Source organism: Thermobia domestica, chromosome 4 (assembly GCF_964235325.1).
Source record: "Thermobia domestica chromosome 4, izTheDome1.hap1.1, whole genome shotgun sequence".
In the NCBI taxonomy this organism is placed as follows: Eukaryota; Metazoa; Arthropoda; class Insecta; order Zygentoma; family Lepismatidae; genus Thermobia; species Thermobia domestica.
This window is the reverse complement of record NC_137457.1, coordinates 171776266-171798533: the sequence shown is the minus strand read 5'-3', so window position 1 is coordinate 171798533 and position 22268 is coordinate 171776266.

Sequence of the window (22268 nt, the reverse complement as noted above, 5' to 3'; positions counted from 1 at the left end):
CTGGAAATTTTCCATTCTAGAAGTTGGCGCTAAAAAACTTTCTAAAGATTTTTTGTTGCTATTTTTTTTTTAGCAGGCCAAACCGTATAAAAAGGCTGCCTCCCCTATCTTCGCTGCTGTGCGTTTTGAGGATTCCTGAATGCAGGATCTTGGCCAGCCAGTCCGCTGCACTGTAAGAGAATAGTGCAGTTTGGAGAGAGTCCCCTCTAGTTAGAGACTGTATGTAGAGAGAATAGTGATTCTACTACATTACAGATGCCCGCTTAAGCAATTGAGCTTTGGCCGTTAGATAGGGTATTAAAATGATAGGGATTTAGGAAATAAGTTGTTATTTTTAGATGCTTAATCCTACGCCTATAACAGAGGCTATTGGATTACTATTGCTTGTTTAGAATGGGAGTATATAAGCTTCCTAAGGGTCTATGGCGGAGGTGAGTGACGCACGTATAGACTCGAGGTTTTGGTTCCGTCCTAGTGGTGGAGGAACATTAATTTTGAAATCCAAATGCGTTTGGGTTCGATCCCTGCTTATGTAATTATAGCATATTTAGGTGCTGTAAGAGATTAGAGATTTCTCACTGCAACTTTCATTTAAGAGAGTGTTAGAGTGAGTATTTAACCAAATTCCTTTATTTCCTTGAGCGTAAGGAAATTTAGAGCCGTGAGTAAAGGCTGACAATCCTATCCCTAAAAACCAACCTATCCTATATGATTATTTGCTTAAGCTAGATAGAATCCTTTTGTGGACTTATCTTGGAGTCCCAGAGTCAGGTTTAGGCCAGACAGTGACCTTTGAGTCAAGGTCCCGTCTTTAAAGAAAGGAGTACGGTCCAGAAGTAACTGAATTCTGTAAACCGTATTTCCACAGGTCCCTGCTATAATAGAGAGTAATTTGATTAATAAGGAAATTAGGATTTCTAGAGTTTAGATTAAAATACTTCCTTTCTCCATTAGTTATTGGGGAAGGGTAAGAAGGAAGATAGAGTGCATATAGGGCGGAGTGGCGTCCTGAGATAAAGTTAGTACCCTACCTTTAAATTAGAGAATTCTATTTGTAAATAAACGAATAATCACCTAGTTAATTTCTCGAAAAATTCATTTAATATTCTTTGATATGAACCATATACCCTAGACATTACGAGCAAGTACTTTGTAAGGACGTAGATAGAAAGTTATGAATATTTAGAGAGTTGTTATCGTAAATTATACGGAACTGATATTCATACATGGAAGATTATTAGATTAAGAGATAAGCCTAAGAGAATAGGAGGACAAAATTATATTATTTATTTTTTTTCTTCCAAAAAGTGGGGGCTCGTCCGGGATAGAAATTAAATGAAACCGAGAAACAGACGTAGGAGGAAAATGGAGAACGTAATTGAATTAGACTTGTTAAAATCCGCTTTAGGGATAGATTCGGATGTTGAACTAGGAATAGACGAAATAGTAGAGGAAATACGTAAGCTTAGAGAGGGGAATCAAGAAAATAATGAGCACAGAAATTGTAAATGTAGTAATTTGGATGAAATAAAACTACCGTTACCGAAGTTCTCAGGACAAGTATCGGAGAATCCATTCGATTTCCTCGATGAATTGACAGATTTTGCCAAGAGCAAAAACATGACAAAGAATGAATTGCTAGAGAAAGTTATTCCAAATGCCTTAGTTTCTGACGCCCGTAAATGGTTTAATTTCAAGTCGAAATTTACAGATTTTACTGCATTCAGGCATAGTCTACTGCAGGAATATTTTAGCTTTAATTATGAAAGAGAAATAGAAGCTCAATTGGCGACACGAATTCAGAGACCGGACGAATCGTTCTCAAGATTTATTAGAGAAATGGCATTGCTTTTCTCTCGTATGAAAAATCCAGTTGAGGAGATAGAACAGATAGCCAAGATTGTAAGTAAAGCACACCCTAAGTATAAACAATTTCTTCATGATAGGAAATTTGCTAACTTAAGGGAGTTGGAAGAATACGCCTTGAAAATTCAAGCGTATTTATTAGAAGATTATAACTATGCTAAGCAGCATAGCGCAGGGAAGGAAGAAAGTATCCAATTGGCTGCAGTGAATAGTAGAGAGATAGGCACTGAGTCAGTTCCCCCGATTAGGCCGCAAGCATTAAATCCAGCATATTTTAGTAGGCAAACAAAAGAAAAGAGAGAAAGTAAAAAAGAGGGACCAAGTAAGGCTGAAATTAAATGTCATGCGTGTAGAGGTTTTGGGCACAAAAGCTATGTTTGCCCCAGCAAGAAAAAGGTTGAGAACCACGGAAAAAGGGAAAATATTGCAGCTACGGTCACTAGATTTCCTAGAAAACTTGCTAGAGGGAAAAATGCACCTCCTTATCTTTTTGGGAAATTTTACGGACAGATTAAAGACTGTTACTTGGACAGTGGATCATTTATTTCATTAATTGATATTAAGACCGCGAAAAAATGGATTGAGAAAGGAGCGAAGTCGGAAAAAGTAAATGAAAAGATTTTGTTAGCTACAGGTGAAGCTAGCTGTAGTCTTGCGGTTATGCCAACTTTTTTCATAAAAAGGAGGAAATTTACGCATAAATTCTATGCTCTTTCTCACGCTTCTATTGAATTAGTGCTTGGTGCTGATTTTCTATCAGAAGCAAAGATAGATCTTTACCTTGCGAAAAATTCATGGTGCTTTAGCGATGAGTCGTTTCTTACGAGATTCGTAATTCCAGAGGATCGAGAGAGAACTTCAAAAAGTTTGTCAACATCAATGAGGGATAACGGTACTCTTTGTAAAGAGGGAAACGATGGTGCGTCAGGAAAAAGAAAGAATTCTTTTTTATTGCATCGAAAGCAAAAAAGGAATCTCAAGGGTGGAGAACAGAGCCACTAATAAAAGCGACAATATTAAATAGAGAGGTATTCTTGTTTTGCGACTCTGGCAGCCTACTGAGCTTTGTTGACGAAAACGAAGCAAATTTGTGGAGAGAGAGAGGGGCGAAGTTTAAGAAAGATCCATTGTATTTAAGTCTAGCGAGTGGGTCAGCGACTTCCTTAGAGAGTGTGCTCGTAGAAGTTGAATTTTACGGCCATAAAATTAAGCAGCGGTTCCACGTGGTATCTTCCCTTCTGAAACCCATAATTGCAGGAAGAGATTACCTGGCGAGGGCAAAGATTGTTTTGTGTACATCGCTCCGAGGATGGTGTATTGAGAACGGAGGGATGGCTGTATGCGAGTATGACAAACCTCATAAAAGTAGAGGGGAGGGAAATGTCCCTTGTGCGGCCATTGAGAATGCCCCCAGCCAGCTTATAGAAAAGATGTTATACAATGTTAGTTTAGACCCACAGAGAAAAAATAAAATGAGAAATATTTTGGAAAAATATAAGAACGTTTTTTCAGACAAACCAGGAGTTACACATTTAATGAAACATCATATAAATATTAAAAACCCCAAACCCTTTTCCTGTCGGCTTAGACCTATGTCTATAGAGAAAGGGCAGATTATGGAGAAAGTGTTAGATCAAATGGAAAAAGATAGAATTATAAAAAAGGCGAGTACTCCGTACGTAAGCTGCCCGATTTTGCATAAGAAAAAGGATGGTAGTTTCAAAGTTATATTAGACAGTCGAAAAGTTAACGAACTAACAGAGAAGGAAAAAGTAGGTTTGCCAAGTATAATGGAAGCCCTAACTCACTTAGGAAAGATGAATTTCTATGCATGTTTTGATTTATCATATGCTTTCGCTCAGATTGAATTAGATGAAGAAAGTCAACCGTATACAGGTTTTATAACTCATTTGGGCACGTATCAGTTCATTAGAGGAGTTTATGGATTATGTAATTACCCATTTGCTTTAGCCAGGTTAATGCAAATGGTTTTAAAGGAACTATATTATACTAAGGTCATCTCATTCTATGATGATATAGTGGTGGGCGGTCAAACACCTGATGAGTTAATTGAAACTCTGGAAGAAACGTTGAAGAGAATTAGCGATGCTGGGCTTACCCTTAACCCTGATAAAGCAGTTCTTTTTACGCAGAAAATAGAATTTCTGGGATATACTATTACTCCCGGTAGAATAACATGCACTCCGGAGAAATTAAAGATGGCGCAGCAAATCGCTAGGCCGAAGAATGTAAAACAGCTTCAAGCGATCTTGGGATTTTTCCAGTTTTTTCACTTTCGGATACCAAATATGGCTATGATAGTTTCACCGCTTACAGATTTGTTGAAGCGAGATGCAAAATTTAAATGGGAAGAGAAGCACGAGAAAGCGTTATTGAAACTAAAGGAGGAATTAGCCAAAGATCCTGAATTACTTCTACCAAAGTTAGATGATCCGTTCTACTTATATGTGGACGGAAGCTCGGTGGCTACTGGGTACACCCTCTGCCAAAAGGATGATAAGGGCCGTTTAGCAGTAGTAGCGTATGGATCTAGAAAGTTATCTCCCACTCAGAGTAAATATAGTTCTACGTATCTAGAGCTTTTATCCATTGTTATTGCACTTGAGAAGTTCGAATTATATTTAATTCATGCTCCTGTCATTTATGTATATACAGATCATAGACCGATTTTATCACTGATAAAATCTATGAAAGTCCCAGCGCTTGTACAGAGGTGGTTAACAAGAATAATGAGATTTCCAGTTGTGCTGAGATTTCAGCAAGGGAAGACAAATCCCGTAGATTTTCTGTCTTGTCTCGAAAACTCGCACACTGAAGGTCCAGAGTTTGAGGGGAGCAACGAGGCTAATGAATTATTACCATTAGAAGCTGAAAACGATTCTGGTTTTCTAAAGATAGAGACAAGCGAAGGAAAAGTAGTAGACGTTCAGGAGCTACCAACGTCTGAGGTTTTACTCATTGATTATAATAGTTTTAGGGAAGTAAAACTATTAAAGAAACAAATGAAGGAAAAGAAGAGAAGAAAGAACTTAATCGTGAGCAAAGTTAGAAAATTTTCTCTAGAAGAAAAGAGAGAAATGCTATCAGAATTACCTTACTGCATGTTAGTAGAAGAAGAGGAAGAAAATAATTATGCAGACTTCTCGCAAATCAGAGATTTAGATAAACTTAGAGAAAATCAAAATGGAGATTCTTTTATTTCGAAATTCATTGCTTTTTTAAAGGGAGATAAGGTGTCAGTTTCTAGTAAGCTGAGACAAAAATTTAAGAGACTGAAGAGAAATTGTTTTATAGACGAGAATGGAATTCTGAAAAGAAGATTGAGAGTAAATGATGAAGTTAGGGATGTGGTTTGGATCCCAAACTCATTGAGAGCAACTCTCTGTGTGATGGCTCATATAATTAAAGAATCAGGTCATCCTTCGTGGATAGAAACGCTAAGAAAGTTGCGGGAAGCTTACTTCTGGCCAAATATGCGTGACGATGTACGAAATTTTTGCAAAGCTTGTGTTCCCTGTAGTTTATACAAGGAAAATACTAATACTAAGTATGGGTTTATGGAATCTTCATTAGCTGTCAGGCCTAACCAGATCTTGTATGTCGATAATTTTGGATCCTTAGTGCCGAGTAAAAATGGAGGATATAGATATGGATTAGTCCTTGTTGATGGATTTTCAAGATTGGTAAAGATTTATCCTGTCAGAAGACTTACTGCAAAGACAATGGTAGACTGTCTTTTAACTTTTTTCTCGGAGTTTGGACCTTATTCCCAGATAGCTAGTGACAATCACTCAATATTTTCAGGAAAATTGTGGAGAGAAACAATGAGTCTGCTTAAGACAAGATGTCATTTTATTAGCGCTTATAGGCCAAAGGGAAATAAAAGCGAAAAAATGATAAAAGATGTAAAGACAATACTTGGCATGTATGCTAACAAGCATGAAAATTGGGCGAGAGATATTAAACTTATTGAATTTGCAATAAATTCCAGAGTTTGTTCGGCTACGGGATACAGCCCAGCATTTCTATTCTTTGGAAGGTCTTTTAAACACCCGTTATATGAAACCCAAGAAGAGAAAGAAGAAGTTCAAGAGGAGCCAGATTATTGTAAATATGTTCGGGAAATCCAACTGAGAATGGAGACTGCTTACAAACGCGCGAATGAGGTACAGAGACGAAAACATGCTGACAGAAAACAAATTTACAATAGAGGTCGACGACCGAATCCATTCAAACCCGGTCAGATGGTATGGTGGCGGATAATACGGCTTTCTTCCCCCACTAATAAAGTGAGTGCAGGCCTCTTACCGAGATACAGCGGTCCTTGCAAGATCGAAAAACAGTTAGCTACAAATACTTATCTAATTCGGAATCAAGACAGTGGTAGAACAGTCAAGACAAACGCTGATATGATCAAACCTGTTTTTATGGCCCCAGAATTTTGTAAGAAGGTCCGTGAACTACAGCCAGAGTTTGCCAAAACGCTATTTCCAAACGAAAGAGAAAGTAAAGTTGGGGGGAAAATAAAACATCCCACAGACGTAGTAATATAAGCTTAAAGATTTTTTGTGCTGTTATTTTTTTTTCTTTCTTAGAGAAATTTAGCTAGTTTAGGGAACAAGCCTGGCCAAGATCACAGTTTCTCGTCTCGTCGTTTTCTGTAAACATCGTTGTCTGTAGTCTCAAAGCTTTGAAAAAAAGTCGAACGGATTTAAGAAACCTACACGTAGTGTGTACGTTGCTGCTCGTCCTAAAGCAGATGCAAGTTTTGAACTTGAATTATTGTGTCACGTAGATGCTTCACGAAACAATAAGCGTCGTATGCGTTTTTCACAGTTAAATAACAGCAGTATTAAGAAAGTTCGAGTAAATGACCCAGGTTATACTCTGAAGGACATTAGAGCACTTCAATATCGAGAATCGTTGCAAACGTTTAATAAGCAGTTGTTCACGAAAGAGGACTCCAACCTTGGTGGACCGAGTTCGAAAGATTCTTCCAGTAATCCAGATGCTATTGTCGAGGATGGTTGTTTCTTGGATCTAATCACTGATGGTGAGGGATTAGATAACCTTCCCTTAACACCAGGTAAGGACTTAGATTTATCAGGTACTGTGAACGGAGTTGAGACGGCAAAAAAGGAAGTTGGACTTCTAGTGAACAGAAATCTGCAAGTCGGTAGTGCAGATAAACAGAAAAAATCAGTGGAAGTGAGTGAACAAGTGAAGTGAACAAATACTGAATTAAATTGGAAATTATCAATTTTTTTGCTTGTTTTTTCTTAAAAAAAAAAAAAAAGACGGTCACGAGACTAGGAACTGAAGGGAAATTCTCCCTAAAAATTTTAAGTCGTTACGAAATTAAATGAAAAAAATGTTTGTTTTTGTTTTTGTGATTGTGATAGTGTTGTGATAAAAAATTTTTGAAATATAAGACTGATCCGGACTATAAACTGAATACACAAAGTAACAAGTGAGAATAATATTCTTTTTTTTCTTTCTTTTTTTGTGATGGGGTTATATGCAAGGTACGTCTTGCGACCTTGCTGATATTATATTCAAATATAACTGATGTAATTTAAAATATTGCTCTATTTAATAATTGTGTTTATTTATAAGTTAAAAATCCAGGCCTGGAGTATATTAATTATTGGTATATATTTATTCATTTATTTTATTATTATTAGTGTAAGGAAATATTTAATCAATTTATGTTGTATATTTATGTATATATATATTAGAGCATCATCCCCTATTATTTAAGAATTAACCATATTTCTATTTACAGTTTAGCTAGTTCTATCGTTGCTTTTTTTCCATGCTAACTTTTTCTCTTAGAAGCCTGTCGAGGAGGCTAGCTGCTAAATCCATTGTATTTCAGTCTCCCTTACTGGAAATTTTCCATTCTAGAAGTTGGCGCTAAAAAACTTTCTAAAGATTTTTTGTTGCTATTTTTTTTTTTTTTAGCAGGCCAAACCGTATAAAAAGGCTGCCTCCCCTATCTTCGCTGCTGTGCGTTTTGAGGATTCCTGAATGCAGGATCTTGGCCAGCCAGTCCGCTGCACTGTAAGAGAATAGTGCAGTTTGGAGAGAGTCCCCTCTAGTTAGAGACTGTATGTAGAGAGAATAGTGATTCTACTACATTACAGATGCCCGCTTAAGCAATTGAGCTTTGGCCGTTAGATAGGGTATTAAAATGATAGGGATTTAGGAAATAAGTTGTTATTTTTAGATGCTTAATCCTACGCCTATAACAGAGGCTATTGGATTACTATTGCTTGTTTAGAATGGGAGTATATAAGCTTCCTAAGGGTCTATGGCGGAGGTGAGTGACGCACGTATAGACTCGAGGTTTTGGTTCCGTCCTAGTGGTGGAGGAACATTAATTTTGAAATCCAAATGCGTTTGGGTTCGATCCCTGCTTATGTAATTATAGCATATTTAGGTGCTGTAAGAGATTAGAGATTTCTCACTGCAACTTTCATTTAAGAGAGTGTTAGAGTGAGTATTTAACCAAATTCCTTTATTTCCTTGAGCGTAAGGAAATTTAGAGCCGTGAGTAAAGGCTGACAATCCTATCCCTAAAAACCAACCTATCCTATATGATTATTTGCTTAAGCTAGATAGAATCCTTTTGTGGACTTATCTTGGAGTCCCAGAGTCAGGTTTAGGCCAGACAGTGACCTTTGAGTCAAGGTCCCGTCTTTAAAGAAAGGAGTACGGTCCAGAAGTAACTGAATTCTGTAAACCGTATTTCCACAGGTCCCTGCTATAATAGAGAGTAATTTGATTAATAAGGAAATTAGGATTTCTAGAGTTTAGATTAAAATACTTCCTTTCTCCATTAGTTATTGGGGAAGGGTAAGAAGGAAGATAGAGTGCATATAGGGCGGAGTGGCGTCCTGAGATAAAGTTAGTACCCTACCTTTAAATTAGAGAATTCTATTTGTAAATAAACGAATAATCACCTAGTTAATTTCTCGAAAAATTCATTTAATATTCTTTGATATGAACCATATACCCTAGACATTACGAGCAAGTACTTTGTAAGGACGTAGATAGAAAGTTATGAATATTTAGAGAGTTGTTATCGTAAATTATACGGAACTGATATTCATACATGGAAGATTATTAGATTAAGAGATAAGCCTAAGAGAATAGGAGGACAAAATTTTATTTTTTTTTTCTTCCAATGTTGATGGAACTCCAATGCCCTTCAAACCTTTACAACCGGATTTCAATAATAATCTATATGTACAAGCATATTCTACGTTATTTACAGGTTCAGGTATTTATTATTCTAATCAAGGTAATAATATTTCACTCGCCGAATATCCTAATGATTATATTCTACTGGTGTTTGATTTAACTCCTGACTCAAGCGCAAGTGCTGCATTTCATACTAGTCCACAACGGCAAGGAAGTGTACGTTTAGAGGTTCATTTTAAAGAAGCACTGCCATCTCCTGTAACAACAATTATTTATGGTGAATTCTCTTCAGAATTAGAAATTGATTTCCAGAAAAAAATACATATTAATTAAAGAAAAAAATGTTAAATAGGATTGAGCTTTATAAAGCATTACAACAAAATTTGCCTAAAGATCATTTTATTGGTGTGTATGCTGCTGATGAGTTACCTTTGTTTATTCATACATTTCCAGCCGCTATAATTATAAATACTGATTCTGGTGATAAGCCTGGTGAACATTGGGTTGCTGTTTATATATCTAATATGTGTGTGGGAGAGTATTTCGATAGCTATGGTATACCTCCCTATATACATCATATAAGTTTTTTAAAACGAAACTGTCTGTATTATACATGGAATAATAGACGTATTCAAGGTGATTTATCTCAATTTTGTGGACATCACAGTTTTCTATATCTAGCATGTCGTGCATCTGGTTATTCGATGCACGATTTTTTAAACAAATTCTCACTCACTACTATTGATGCTAATGATATTATGCTTTATTCATTTATGAGAGTATGATGATGTTATTTTTTTAAACTCCGCCATTGCCGGTCCCAAGCCCTGGATGAGAAAGGAGGAGGGTTGGGGGTGTTGCTACCCCCGTAAAAGAAAATAATCTCTGCTGTGTGTTCACCCCTGTTATGTTTCGTAGTCTCTGTCTGATGCGCTATGTTCAAATAGGGGTTGAAAAATATGCTCATAAAAGAGAACGAGTTCACCCCTTAAAAAGTGGTTATAAAAGGGAATGAATACACCCTTGTTATGTTATGTACTCTTATGTGTTATCTAATCTTCACTGTTTCGTAGTCTCCGTCTGATGTGCTATGTTCAAATAGGGGTGGAATACACCCCCGTAGTCTTATGTAATTTCTACTATGTTTAAACAGGGGTTGGAAAACGAGTACACCCCTAAAATGGAGGTGGTTGTGTGTTCACCTCTGCTATGTTTCGTAGTCTCTGTCTGATGCGCTATGTTAAATAGGGGTTGGAAAATATACCATACTCTTTTACTAGTTCTGTTATGTTATGTACTCTGATGCTAAGGGGTTGAAAACAAATACGCATCTGCTATGTGTTCGTAGAGATTGAAGAACTAGTACACCCTTAAAATGGAGGTCGTAAAAGACCATGGGTTCGCGTAAGCCATGCTATGTTCAAATAGGGGTTGAAACTGCTGTGTGTTCGTAATCGAGTCCACCCCTATTCTCTGCTATGTTCGTTATGTTCACCCCTGCTATGTTTCGTAGTCACTGTCTGATGCACTATGTAGTCTGATGCTAAGGGGTTGGAAAATGTGCTCATAAAAGAGAACGAGTCTTATGGGTTATCTGCTCTGCTGTGTGATGTTCGTAGGGGTTGGAAAATATGCTCATAAAAGGGAACGAGTTCACACCCTAAAAAGTGATCATAAAAAAGAATAAATTCACCCCTAAAATGGAGGTCATAAAAGACCGTGGGCTCACGGTGTACTTTACTCAATTTCTCAGGGGCTCCTGAGTTGTTCTCACATGTCCTCTTATGTCCCAGATCGATCCATTTTCTACTACTTGATTCGATAATTATTGCAATCAGTTTCGTTGCTTTTCTTGTGAGTTGAAACAATGATTCATTCTCTCCGCTCTTGTAACAATTTTTCATCGTTCCAGACAAGGAGAATGTGTATTTATCTTGTCCCACAATTTTTTCCTCCAGCTAAAATTAAGACGGCCTTAATTTCATCTACAACCGGAGATTTGTCTTTTATTTATTTTTTAAAGCGGTTTCTATTTGTATCTGGTTAGCTTCTGGAATATACGGTTATGCTTTATATATTTCTCTTTCTCTACGAACATTAGTTTTTTTTTTTTTTTTTTTTTTTTTGCAGCGTGTTAACAAAATCGTTAAACAAATGTTTCCATCTTTCCAATGTGCTATCTGTATAAGTGATATTCTTCCGTTGGCTTAGAGAATTCCTTAAATTCGTTGATCCCCTTATACGTACATGTTACGAATGCTTTCTTTTTTTCCTATTATCATAAAGTTAATTATTTTCAGCTGTCCAAAAATCGCGTTTCTTTGTTATGAACGTTTCCAAAAGATTTTCGCCAAATGACAATGAGATATTGTGTAGTTATTTCGTCTGAATGTTGTAGTAACGCTGTTTTTCCTGTTTTCATTTTTTGTTACTTTAGTGCATTTCTTGTCGAAACATGGTAGTCCTGGATCTACATTACATGACCGTAAAAAAATTGTGAGTGCACGGAATTTTATTGTTGTTTCGTCTTCTTCGACCTAGCGTTGTCTACTTTTTCTTTGTGAGACATCTCAATTATTGTCACTTATCTAAACATACGCCATTTTCCAATATGGCCGCCAAATAACCTATCAGCATACAAACATAAGGAACTAAGTCACCTAGGAATGTCATCTTTGTGTCGAATCATAAGTTTTCGATATCAACAGATTCAAATATTACCATCAAGTGGTTATGTATTATAGAATAATATATATTACAGACAAAAAGGCATTTTATATTGACAGGATGGACAATTTTTATTCATCCAATTATGGGAATATCTCGAAAACTATAAACTGAATCGAGGGTAGTTTTCAATTATACTTTTACGCTAAAAAGATTGGCATATTTTGACCTACTCTTAAATCCGCCGGTTTAACAGTGTTGCCAATTGAACACAAAGTTGTATTTTTTTAAAATGTCACTACGTCAGGTTATTACAAATTTTAAATCTAGATTTTAAAACAAGACAAGTAATACTACACTTATTGTTCAGTGTTATAAACGGACGACACAATAGCATCATAAACATTATAAACAACCAAACTTTGAAGGCCTCTAAAACAACAATAACGCAAATGAAGCCTGCGAGGAAAGGCACACTGAATTTACCTTAGTGTCAAATATTGTCGTCTTGGTGAGATATATTTCGAATAAATTTAAGCAAAATTATACGAATTTAAAAATCTGACTTTCAAAAGGATTTATTTCTGAAAATTGCATAGATAACTATCACATCTAATTATGTAAGTTGTTTAAGAAAGCATGAAAATCATAATTGCGTTTACAGCGCTTTGATATCTCAAAGCATTGGAGAGATTTGGCAATTAATCTTAAAGTTGGCAAGACTGCTTAAAATTATGTAAGTATCAGAACTTGTTGCAAATGGAACGACCAAACATGTTAACACTATGTCATTATAAGCAATTTTTAGTTTCTAATTTTCTTCCTGATATTGGAAATGCATCAGATCATGATATTGACACTAAGGTGCATTCGATAAGCCTTGTCCCATTTGCGTTATTATTGTTTTAGAAGCATTTAAACTTTGACTATTTTAAATGTTTGTAGTATTGTAGCGTCGTTAGTTCACTACACTGAACAATAAGTGTAGTATTGTTTGTTTTCGTTTTAAATGTAGATTTGAAATTTGTAATAACCTGACGTAGTAACAATTTAAAAAAATACAAATTTGTTTTGGATTAACATTATTGATAGTATTAAAGAGTACACCAAAAGTGTCCATCTTGGAGCAAACACATTTTATTGTAAAGTTCTTTTGGTCCAATATACATTTTCCGAAATATTCCCGTGGATGAATCAAAATGGTATACATGGTGTATTGTATTTATTACAAGCATTGGAGCCTTGTATATGTTAACTTAAAAGGATGCGAAAACAGTTGTATCGTATATGTTGTATACTAGTTATAAATGAAGTATATCAAATATTTTGGTATTAGTATCAGTATGAATTATTGTTTGCTAATGGTTCAAGATATCATTAATACAAGCAAATTAAACCATTGGAAAAGTTGCAAGTGTGATTAAACAACTGGGTATTTTTACAATATTTCCTTTTTATAAACAACATTATACATAACATTTGAACAACCACAATATTTACAGTCTCTAATATTATTTTGTCATTTTGTTGAGGTAACTGCAAGAGTTCTGATTTCTCGCTACATACGTTCAAAACTCTTAAAAAGTAGTCTCTTAATTGTTGGTTTGAAACGAACAGTTAAGTGTGGAAGAGTTTACAGTTTCCTTGTTCTTCACTTTTCAAGGCCAGTCGAAACTGATTTACTACTCTTAACATTCCTTGAAACGTCGAACATAATGTTTTCCATTTAGTGCACCTTTAACTGAATTCACTCCGAAGATCTCTGTTTCAACCAGAGCATCATCGGAACCGGTACCAAGCCCGTATCTCCCACCACACCGTAGATCCATTTTTGTACAATGAAACATTCCAAGAATTGGTAATATGTCATAAAATTCCTCTTTGTTATTTAGCACTATGTCCATAATTGTACAAAACACTCCTTCGTTGCAGAAAATCGAAAGATTGAGTGTCTCAATTGTTGATTTACATATTCAAAGTGTTTAAGGGCAGCGCAAACAGTAGCGTAATCAGTAACAAAGACAGAAGTAACTGGCAAAAAACCCAACTTGTTTAATTGGTACAAACTCGGATGAAATTAAAGAGCTTATACTGCTCAACTTTGGTGATACAGACTTAGAGTTGCCTAAAAACACACCACACCGAGTAAGAGAATTAAACTGGGTTTTCAGAGCACACGTGGATGCCTCATTAGATACATGAATGCCAACAACTTTAGCAAATGTGAAGTTGTTCGGCAGCCCAGGTTTGGTTTCATTCTTTCTTTGGTTTACTATTTTTAGACACTGTAGCTCACACTGAAGTTTACAATTTCTCTTCATCAGTACATTTTCTGAAATATTTTTCCTTCTTTGCATCTCTTCTGATGTCTTATGGTGATAAAAGAAAAAAGGGAAGTATGGTGGTTTCTAAACGTACCTGAGAGCGATGACTTGTACTTCTATTAATATCTGTGCACTATTACATTTACTTTCGTTCACTTCTTCTTGATTTTTGAGCGTTAAATTTCAAATTTTGTTTGTGTGCTTTTGAACACTAAAACAGTTTCCTTCGCATATTCGTTTTTTTGTGGGCATTGTCCCTACACAAATATACGTAGCAATCTTCATGTCCCTTATGCACTATTATTAATTGCACTTTTGATATTTTGTGTCCCAATGTTTTGAGGGACCCAGCCGTTTTTTCCAGAAAATGTGGATCACGTATTCTTTAATTTTGGGTCTAGAATATCTCTGCACAATTTTGATCCCTTCGTACTAGTTCTTGCTTTCAGGCGTCAGGTATCAAAATTTTGGGCTGGGACGTTTGCCCCGTAAAACAGTATTCGCGCAAAATATAAAAAAGCAAGTATTCGTGTATTTTATGTGTAATATCTTGTTGGAAAATTTTATCATAGTCGGAATGTTACACTTTGGAAGTGTTACATAAAGGTATAAGACAGATAAACTCAACTTACTTTTATTCAGCATGCTCTCCTGAACGACCAAGACATAAAGTAATTTCATTTATTACTGCAATAGCCTTTGTGAATACCTCCAACTGATTTGGTGGAAAATGTGTTGGAGGCAACTGACCGTAGTGGCACATGCAAGAATCATCGGAGTGTTAATTCTGTGACTTTTCTGACTAATCGGACACTAAATCTCATTTGCGAAATAAACTTTTTACAAGATTCATCGCAATATGGTGTGGTCCCACGTCCCATAATGCGATGCGTTGTCAAATGAGGAATCCATATTTCAAAAATGCGTACTTTTTTACTAGAAGAGCGCCAATTTTTACATTAATGGACCAAAACAGTTTCTTCTCGTACATCGTTACTTAAAGATATATGCCAATTTGTTATATGCAATTTAGACGGGAGCTGTTGCCTTATGCTTGTTACCGTCACATGCAAGAAGCATTAACAAAATAACATCGTATATTAAATGACAGTTATGTTTCTACCGTGCTCATGTGTTTTCTCGGGATTCTCCCGTTTCCTCCCACTTTCTTCATTCCACCATTTCATACATTTCTCATCATCACTGTCTAATTTAGCTTAAAAAGCATAACCGTTGGTCATAAAACTAAAGATTTCATTATTTTTTTAAACTTAAGTTTCTACTACACTAACACCTAAGTTAACATTAATTGATCCAGAAAAATATATTCTTCTTGTAGTCTCTGCTAAGGATATTTAAGCTGATGTTTTAATATGATTTTTAGAAGGAGGGCTGTAGCTCTATATCAGTCATTGGCACATGCAAAGAGCATCGGAACATAAATTTTGGGAAATTTGTGATTACGCTGACGCACAATGCGTCCCCAAACTACAATTTTGGATTTGATTCAAAAGGAAAGAATTCTTGTATTTTGTATTTAAAAAATCTCTAATGTTGATAATTTAGTTAATACAATGGTACAATGGAATCATGGTCCTCAATTACGTATTCCTTTATTTTGCCAACCAAATTTACAATTAATAAGCTAATATTTTGAACGAATATAAAATGTTTTTTATTTAGGCGAGTCAAAATAGACGAGGGATTAGGATTTTAGATTGTTAATCCCGCGGTCCATGTTCGACTCTCCTCGCCCTTTATATTTTTAACATGTTTAACTTCTAAGACTGAGCTCCAGTTGGATGCTGCTATAAGAAAGGTAATCTACAGTGGAGAAATTCAGTGATTATGTAATCGGAAAAATAAAGGAAGAAAAATGAATGGAGAAAACGAGTTACAGAGTTTATTCTGTTAATGCTTCTATATTTTTGTTATGATACGTTAATTTCATGCAGTTATAAATTATTGTTTAATGACAATGTATTATGCCCTTTAATCCTTTTATCTCAATGTTTAATTTTTTATACGTCTTGTAGATACCAAGAACCCTCAGGTACATTTGCAAACTAAGAAGAAATGTGCTTGGTAAGGTATAACGGTATGTAAGGCACTTATTTAAACGAAGTTCTCCAATTCGTTTGAGTGTTATCGAAGTTTGCATTTTTAATATTTACAAATCAATTACAAGATATCAATATTTAGCATTTCCACAAGTCACCTAACGAATAATGAAATCGCTAAATTTCTTCTTTCGAAGTAATATTACGTATCAATTAGTTCCGCAAATGCTACTAGCTCAGGTCTTTTACCCCCCAAACGTTTGATTGGGGTTAGATTCTTCCCCCGAGAGAATCATTCATAGTTGAATTGATTAGAGGCAGGACTCCTTTTAATAGTTTCAAAACTCAGCGCAAGGGTTTCTGTGTACTTGAGAAAATAATAAATGACAATATAATATTAGAGACTGTAAATATTGTGGTTGTTCAAATGTTATGTATAATGTTGTTTTTAAAAAGGAAATACTGTAAGAATACCCAGTTGTTTAATCACATCTGCAACTTTTCTAATGGTTTAATTTGCTTGTATTAATGATATCTTGAACCATTAGCAAACAATAATTCATACTGATACTAATACCACAATATTTGATATACTATATTTATAACTAGTATACAACATATACTATACAACTTTGTTTTCGCATCCTTTTAAGTTAACATATACAAGGCTCCAATGCTTGTAATAAATACAATACACCATATATACCATTTTGATTCATCCACGGGAATATTTCGGAAAATGTATATTGGACCAAAAGAACTTTACAATAAAATGTGTTTGCTCCAAGATGGACACTTTTGGTGTACTCTTTAATACTATCAATAATGTTAATCCAAAACAAATTTGTATTTTTTTAAATTGTTACTACGTCAGGTTATTACAAATTTCAAATCTACATTTAAAACGAAAACAAACAATACTACACTTATTGTTCAGTGTAGTGAACTAACGACGCTACAATACTACAAACATTTAAAATAGTCAAAGTTTAAATGCTTCTAAAACAATAATAACGCAAATGGGACAAGGCTTATCGAATGCACCTTAGTGTCAATATCATGATCTGATGCATTTCCAATATCAGGAAGAAAATTAGAAACTAAAAATTGCTTATAATGACATAGTGTTAACATGTTTGGTCGTTCCATTTGCAACAAGTTCTGATACTTACATAATTTTAAGCAGTCTTGCCAACTTTAAGATTAATTGCCAAATCTCTCCAATGCTTTGAGATATCAAAGCGCTGTAAACGCAATTATGATTTTCATGCTTTCTTAAACAACTTACATAATTAGATGTGATAGTTATCTACGCAATTTTCAGAAATAAATCCTTTTGAAAGTCAGATTTTTAAATTCGTATAATTTTGCTTAAATTTATTCGAAATATATCTCACCAAGACGACAATATTTGACACTAAGGTAAATTCAGTGTGCCTTTCCTCGCAGGCTTCATTTGCGTTATTGTTGTTTTAGAGGCCTTCAAAGTTTGGTTGTTTATAATGTTTATGATGCTATTGTGTCGTCCGTTTATAACACTGAACAATAAGTGTAGTATTACTTGTCTTGTTTTAAAATCTAGATTTAAAATTTGTAATAACCTGACGTAGTGACATTTTAAAAAAATACAACTTTGTGTTCAATTGGCAACACTGTTAAACCGGCGGATTTAAGAGTAGGTCAAAATATGCCAATCTTTTTAGCGTAAAAGTATAATTGAAAACTACCCTCGATTCAGTTTATAGTTTTCGAGATGTTCCCATAATTGGATGAATAAAAATTGTCCATCCTGTCAATATAAAATGCCTTTTTGTCTGTAATATATATTATTCTATAATACATAACCACTTGATGGTAATATTTGAATCTGTTGATATCGAAAACTTACGATTCGACACAAAGATGACATTCCTAGGTGACTTAGTTCCTTATGTTTGTATGCTGATAGGTTATTTGGCGGCCATATTGGAAAATGGCGTATGTTTAGATAAGTGACAATAATTGAGATGTCTAAAAAAGAAAAAGTAGACAACGCTAGGTCGAAGAAGACGAAACAACAATAAAACTCCGTGCACTCACAATTTTTTTACGGTCATGTAATGTGGATCCAGTACTACCATGTTTCGACAAGAAATGTATTAAAGTAACAAAAAATGAAAAGAGGAAAAACAGCGTTGTCTACAACATCCAGACGAAATAACTACACAATATCTCATTGTCATTTGGCGAAAATCTTTTGGAAACGTTCATAACAAAGAAACGCGATTTTTGGACAGCTGAAAATAATTAACTTTAAGATAATAGGAAAACAAGAAAGCATTCGTAACATGTATAAGGGGATCAACGAATTTAAGGAAGGCTCTAAGCCTTACACTTATATATTAAAGAAAGCCGACGGAAGAATATCACTTATATAGATAGCACATTGGAAAGATGGAAACATTTGTTTAACGATTTGGTTAACACGCTGCAAAAAAACTAATGTTCGTGGAGAAAGAGAAATATATAAAGCATAACCGTATATTCCAGAAGCTAACCAGATAGAAATAGAAACCGCTTTAAAAAATAAATAAAACACAAATCTCTGGTTGTATATGAAATTCAGGCCGTCTTAATTTTAGCTGGAGGAAAAAATTGTGGGACAAGATAAATACACATTCTCCTTGTCTGGAACGAGGAGAAATTGTTACAAGAGCGAAGAGAATGAATCATTGTTTCAACTCACAAGAAAAAAACGAAACTGATTGCAATAATTATCGAATGAATTCTCTTCTGTCAAAATCCTATGAATCCTCTCAAACATTATATTAGCAAGTTTGACTGCATATGCAGAATAAATTATTGGAGATTATCAGGTGGATGTAAATGTAATCGAAAAGCTATCAAACAAATATTTATTATTCGACTAATACTCGAAAAAAAATTAGAATACAATATCACGTCACATCAATCTTATATTGAATTGAGAAAGGCCTATGACTGTTAGTGGATTTAAAATTTAGTGTCCCTTTCGGTAGCGAGGCTGTATGAGACGTGGGCCTACCTAATTAACGTAGAATCTGAACTACATGAACTCCCGCCGGGAATTGAACCCCCTTCTTCCATGCGAAAATCGGGTACTATCCGCTCAGCCACGAATGAGCTCGCCTATGATTCAGTTAGGAGGGAAACATTGTACAACATGCTTACAGAATTTGAAACACCAAGAAAGTTATAGGCCTACGTTTAAATGAATCCCAAAGTAAGGTTCGAGTAGAGAAATTCTTGTCCACAATCTTTCATATTGAGAATGACCTGAAACATGAAGTTGCGTTGTAGCCATTTTTACCTAACTTTGTTCTCGAGTACACTATAAGGAAAATCAAAGACAGCAATCAGGTCCTAGTAAAGAGCTGAATGGTATTTTCCAAGTTAAGGCGTATGCTGATTATGGAAATATGATAGGGAATGAAAGAACAATAGAAAGAAATGCAGAAATCTTAATTAACTCTTGCAGGGATACGAACTTAGAAGTAAATAGAGAGACAACTAACTAAGTGGAAGTTTGTCGGGATCGCAATACTGCATTTTATGAACGCGTTAAAATACTTTCCACAAATTGTATACCTTCAAATATCTAGAATGTTTATCAACAGACCACACCATAATCACGAATAAATTACTACTTGATTCTTGTTCAATGAATATTAACTTTATTTTTGATCCAAGGATATGCTACAGTAACCAGGTTGGGTCTTGAAAGAATACAATTTTGAATACATTGGCGGGGCATCAGGATCATAATTCAAACTTTTTCAGACAAAGACAATGATATTACGTTCTGCGAAACATAAACTGAGAAAATAAGGAATAATTCTCAGAAGGGGAAGTTTGGCAGCTGTACGGCTCTGCAAAAGAGAAGAGGTTGCACACAATGAATCTAAGTATAAGTGACGATAAACAGTTGTCTAAAAATAGTCCCTGATGCGTAACGAGAATTACGCAATAAGGTAAACTTGCATTATCTAATTATACTCACCCTGATCTTAAAAAGATCGTAAGTAGAAAATTTCTTCATGGTAAAACCAAACTTTGCATGATTTGTCGAGTTCTTCGTGCGAATGAATTTCCTACTTGATTCTTGTTCGATGATTATTAACTTTATTTTGATCTAAGGATAGGTTACTGTAGGCTTGTTTGGGACTTAGAAAAATAGTATTGGATATAGTTGACTAATCCATTTGAACTTGAAAACTTGTGTACAACTATCTTTGTGTACAACTATCTTAAACTATATTTTAAGACTTTTGGCATAATTTTATTGAAATACAATTTATAGTTTTGTGTAATACGTGATACCGAAATATTATGTTGAAAGGTTATATTACCAATTATACAAAGTATACTCAGTAACAGACTTAAATATCAGTTCTCACTTTGAGAAAAATATTTAGTCGTATCTTCGTGAACACGCCTACTAGGATCTTTGTTCTTGCAGCTGGTTTAGCAAAACACAAAGAAAGACAGAGAAGGAGACCAAAATATACTATAGACTATTAGGAGGAAAAAACAGAGTCTGTTTTAACCAAAAACATTGATGTGAATCATTTGTTGAATCCAGTTTACTGATTCGTATGTTTATTTCTTTTTTAAAAAGAAAGAATTGTTCCTCACTCTCAAATTTTACTAGGTAGAGAGACACAAAATAATAATTCGCACCACTCTTCTATAACACTCTTTGAATTATTATTACAAATAAATGAATACGTTGCGACTTTTCGTGGATATACATAATGTTTGCATTAACACCAGAAAACAAGATACGAAATTGTAGGTACGAGTGTACTGTTTATGAGTATTATTTCATGACATTTGTTCGTTTGCTTATAGCCACTACAATAAAATGACTGAATACGTTGTAAAGACATATTGTAGAAATTTATTTAAATAATAGGTAAAATAAAAGAAATCACATGGCTGTTATACAAGAACATATGAACTAATATCTGGGGTTCTCATAAAGTAATGATGCGAAAACAGTTACATACAAATTATATTTACTAACATCTTGGTCATTTCTTTTCATAAAACAATAAGAAGGAAACTTAATAAATTAACAAGAACAATTATATACTACATCGACAGATGAGATCCATTAGAGAAAAATGAATATTATGGTAATATTATTCTAGAGAATATTGTCTTATTCTTAAAGATTTTCCTTTATTTCAGTGCTTCAATATTATTTAGAGCTACGTGTCTTGTATTTATACTAATATTATAAAATTCAGTGTTATAAAACGCATAATTATCTCGGCTTTTTTAAATAATTTAGTAACTTACTTGTTAAAATAAGTTTAATGACGAATAATTGGTGTCAAACATATATTCAAAAATACTCCCGTCAATCACATGCCAACCCTCAACTCCCCAAAGAATATAAACATAATATAATTTTTCAATTACAATACAAAATTTGCTAAATATATTCATTGAAGTACCCACTCGCGCTGCGTAAGTGCAGTACTCAATTTCGTGATTCTTTGGTGTTTCTTTCAATCTGTTACGAAAATGATTTGAAACATTTTTAATAATCTTTCTTCCGTTTTAATCAAATTGAAAATAATATTATAATGATCGTTTTGAGATCGCTAATATCTGAATTTCTTTCGCTTATTAAGATAATTATAATTCATACAACGAAAAAGGAACAAAAATAAAAATTAGTTCAAACAAATACATTAATTGCGTAGTAACTGCGAAAGTGCAAAGGAATTAACAGATACGCATTGAGCCATAAGACACATTTCTGTAAGATTGGGGCTTATTGATGTGCATAGGAGACTTATAAGTTATCCCCCAACCGCCGTTTAGGCCGATGGAAGGAGACGAAAAACTACTGAAACAGAGTGTCTACTCCAACCTTCAAAACTTTTCTCTCATTTTCTCTGTTCATAGAGCTGCTTCTGAGGCTCAAGGAAAACGCTAATCTTTGCAGGACCCATTCCGGAAGTGGGAGAGTATAAAACGATTGTAATTGAAGAGTCACCTCACTTCTGTCAGCTGGAGAACCTCTACGAAATTCCTATACTGCTGCCGCAGCTATTACTAAGTACAGAGTTAGTTTACTCCAGATGTGGTACTT